This window comes from Octopus bimaculoides, chromosome 13, assembly GCF_001194135.2.
Source record: "Octopus bimaculoides isolate UCB-OBI-ISO-001 chromosome 13, ASM119413v2, whole genome shotgun sequence".
NCBI lineage: Eukaryota > Metazoa > Mollusca > Cephalopoda > Octopoda > Octopodidae > Octopus > Octopus bimaculoides.
This window is the reverse complement of record NC_068993.1, coordinates 25,444,174-25,448,969: the sequence shown is the minus strand read 5'-3', so window position 1 is coordinate 25,448,969 and position 4,796 is coordinate 25,444,174.

Here is a 4,796-nt window from a genome sequence, read left to right as displayed (position 1 = left end):
TGAATAAAGGAAAATGGGTAGGGGTGGGTAGGTACCGTCAGCGAGGAGATAGGGCTCTTAATTGTAGATTTTAAATATTTGAGAGACAACAATGCATAAATCGTAATTTTTAAAAGTGCAATGAAATCTAGGTGAATAGAATATATACGTAGCATGAATTTAGGAAGCTTAGAAAATGAATAAGTATGAATTTAAGACAAAAACTGAATTCAATTGAATTTCATGGAGAGAAACAAGATAAATAATAGAGGGCAGACTAAAGCGCGAAGGTATGAGATGTTTGAGGCCGTAAATAAATAAAAATCTCTATCATATCTGCATCTTGGAGACTTCGTCGTAGTATGTCAGCGGAGATGTATGGATCAAAACAGTTTGATTCAAATTCGTTGGTACTCTTGAGCTTCAAGCATGATGCTAACCATCAACCATTTTGAATTTGAATGATAAAAGTTGATTGGTAAGATGGGCTGTGATTGGTCAAGGAAAGTCACACATGGTTTGATGTTGGTATATGGGTAACAGTTAGTTGGAAAATACCACATGGTGAATAGGAAATTGACCACATGGAGGACAGGAAATAGTCTATGTGGCAGATAGGAAATTGGTCAAGTTATTGGGGAGGGAGAGAGTAGAAAGGGGTGGCATGTGCAAGTATATAGTTCTGTGTGTGTGTGTGTAGACATACTCATATGGTTTTGCATGCATGTGTGTATTGACGTGAGCATGTGCATCTGTACATGGATGCACACACACACACATACATGCACGTATTCGTGCATGTGTTTATGTCTTACAAATATATACCTATATACGTATATTGTCTGTACGTATGTATCTGTGTATTTTGATGTATGTATGTATGTAGTAGATAGTCTAGTATGCGTTATATACTGTTGTAATTTTATTTTTATTATTGATGCAGCGTAAATTTTATTTAATTTTAATGTGTTAATTCAAATATAATTATTTACAATATTATTTTGAACCCATTTTTCTATTTAAGGTTTTCTTTGATTTTTTAAAAATAGGATGAATCTATATTGAATTCCTTTGTTTTGTTCACTGCACACCCAAGACCGTTATTTGAAGCAACCAATGAAACAGATCCACATGTTTTAAATTTTATATTAGTTTTGATTGCATCGTAATTTCTTTCCCATTTCTAACAAAACTGTCCGATGAATGGGAACGTGAAACTCCGAGTAACAGTTTTTTGTTATATTTCTGCTGCTTTTAAATAAAGCATATTACTCTACCTCTGGTATTTGAGTACTCTCTTTTGCACCTTGTTGCACATTTATGTGCTTACTCCGGTATATATATATATATATATATATATATATATATATATATATATATATATATATATATACAGTAATCCCTCAACTACTGCAAGTGTTACATTCCAAAACCTCCTACAATAGGTGAAAATCCACGATGTAGAAACAGTACTGTACTATATATATTTTTTATTATTTTTAAATTTGCATATATTTATTTTATCATAAATGCAAAACAACACTGTAAGCTTAAATAATAAACCGTGATGGGTGAGCCACAATATGGTGAGGGATTACTGTATATATATATATATGTATGTATTTGTGTGTCTGTGTTTGTCCCCCCACCATCACTTGACAACTGATTTTGATGTGTTTATGTCCCTGTAATTTAGTGGTTCAGTAAAAAAGACCGATAGAATAAGTACTAGTCTTATAAAGAATAAGTCCTGGGGTCAATTTGTTCAACTAAAAGGTGGTGCTCCAGCATGACTGCAGTCAAAATGACTGAAACAAGTAAAAGAGTATATAAATAAATGCTAATAAATAAAGTTTAAGAAACATGCCTTCATTAAAAAAAAAGTCAAAACACCAAAATGTAATAGAAGGAAATTAAGTAGTTAGAGTTCATGTTATAAGAGAGCCAACCTCTCCTGTGAAAAAGAACAAATATTTGTTGAACCTGAACAAAGCAGAAGTGTTTATCATAAGTCAATGGGAGGGAGAGAAGGAAGAAAGGGATAAAGAGAAAGAAGAAATTAGAAAAGAATCCATTAATAAGTCAGAAAAACCCAAACTTGTGGGTAATGACTCAAGAATCTATGACTCAAGCACATAATCTCCTTTAATTAATCTCCTTTAACTAGACATGCTACTAAATTTAACAATATTTGGTAACAAATTTAAACTTTTAATTTGAAACTTGAATGTAAACTTGAAATGATTCCAAACTTAAAATATTATTTTGTAAATCTAAGGTAGAATTAGTTTGTTTAAATAATCTTTTCACAGTTTATCCTTTGTAACTTAATCATTTGTTTAATTATTAATAGATTATTAAAGTGTGTGTGTGTGTGTGTGTGTGTGTGTTCATGTGTGTGTGTTCATGTGTATATATGTTTGGTGTGTCTGTATAAGGAAAATGATAAACTACAAACGGTAATGCTTGTTGACATTCCTATGTCAATAAATCATCCACTAGCTCTGCGTTTTTAAAGATGAGTTGGTTGAATGAAAACTTATTCGGAAAACAAGTAAGGGTTTGCAACAGGAAGACCAACTAGATATACAACAATGCTTTGATAGTATATATTTGTTTATAAGAGTACAATGGCATTGCTATGTGGTTGACAAGCTTGCTTCCCAACCATAATGTTTCAAGTTTAGTCCTATGCTGCACCTTGGGAAAACATCTATAATCCTGGGCTAATTAAAGCCTTGTGAGTAGATTTGGTAGAAACTGAAAGAAGCTTATCTTATATATGTGTGTATGTATATGTGTGAGTTTCCTCTTGTCTTGACATTACGTGATGGTTGTAAACGAGCATCACTGTCAAAAAAGTGAGGGTGTTCTTTTCCAATCTTCCATGTAAAACATGCCTGGCCTTAGGAATATATTAGCTTGTTTGGAAACAGTTGAGTGTTGGTGACAGGAAAGGCATCTGCATCAATGAATTTCATCTGACCCATGCAAGCATGGAAATGGGGATGATCTTTAATCTTTTACTCGTTTCAGTCATTAGACTGTGACTATGCTGGGGCACCACATTGAAGAATTTTTAGTTGAATGGATTGGCTCCAGTACTTTTTTTCTGCCTGGTATTTATTTTATGGGTCTTTTTCCCAAACTGCTAAGTTATGAAGACATAAACAAACACACAATTTTGGGTTGTGTGACTGCCAACATCCTTACATTACAACACCTCCAAAAGACATGTAGAAATCAGAATAAAGGAACCAAAATTACAAATAAACATATTAACAGGTACCACATTTAACTGACAAAGACAACAAAAGTGGTGGGCAAACAAAGCATTTGATGCAGGGCGTTCTAACAGTGCTAGTATGATGTGGATTATTCCTGCTGGGCCCCAAAATCTCTCACCAGCACATTACAGTGAACTACAAAGAACACAGAACAGTACCATTCACCTCACAGCATGCTGCACACAAACCACACATAAAGACTATCTATTGAAAAAAAAACACCAAAAATATTAAAAATGCCACTTGGATATATAAAGGGCAAAGTTTGTTGCTGCAGTAGGCTTCAACACTCACAGTTCTTGCCACTGCATGGAAAGCCACCTGGTGCCCAGCACTGAGCTAGTCTGTACACCACCAACAATGTGGAGAAACAGTAACAGTTGTGCACTGTGATAAAGACCCTTTTTCACTCTTTGTTCCTTAAATTTTAACATGCCGTCAACTTAAAAAAAGGCAGGATACAATGTCTGTCATAGGGATATGATGTTCATGCCTCGAATGTCTTTGATCATAGTTAATAAATCACCACATGAAGAACCATAGCTAAGCACAAGCTACCCAACAATAACCATAGCTAAGCAGAGACCATCTGTTAGTAAGCATGGCTAAATGAGAACACACTTCAATAACTCTATTGATCCCACCACTGCATCAAATAAGTGTAGCTTATTTGATAAATTCAGTAAACATTGATAACCAGGGGCCACTCATTCATATCCGTAGTTATTTAGAGGCCAACCATCAAAAACCAAAAGTAACAAGCCTCCCATTAATAAATATAGTCCACCAGATGCCATTCTTTCATAAATATGACTTACCAGAGGTCATCCATCTAGTACCATAGTTAACCAGCAATCCTCTATCAATAAACATACTAGCAAGAGGTCATCTATGTATAACTATAGATAATCAGAGGCCATCTATCAATAATATAGCAAACCATAGGTAACAAGCATCCATCATTATATATAACTAAGCCAAGGTTTCCCATAAATAACCATATCTAACTTGTGGTTAACTATCAATAACAATGATTAAGCAGAGACAATGCACCAACAATAAATTGCCAGATGTATACACCACCACCAAACCTCTACTGCACCATCAAACACCACTGAGTGTAGAAGACAGAAATTTAATTAGGTACAGGTTTGATTGTGTGGTAAGAAGTTTGCTTCTTAACATGGTTCTGGATTCAATCCCACTGTGTGGCTCCTTGGGCAAGTGTTTTCTACTATAGAATTGGACTGGCCAAAGACTTGTGAGTGGATTTGGTAGATGGAAACTGAAAGAAGTCCATCATATATATATATATATATATATATATATATATAATTATAATACAGGGTATCAAGAGATACCACCACGCTGAAAAAATAGCAGTCAAATCCTGACTCCAAAACCACAATAAATGTCCGCAAGGCACGATTAGCGAAGACGAAGACCAAATAAACCAGTAAAAATAATAAGATAATTTCAAATCCTGGATTTCTGGTTTATTTGGTCTTCGTCTTCGCTAATCGTGCCTTG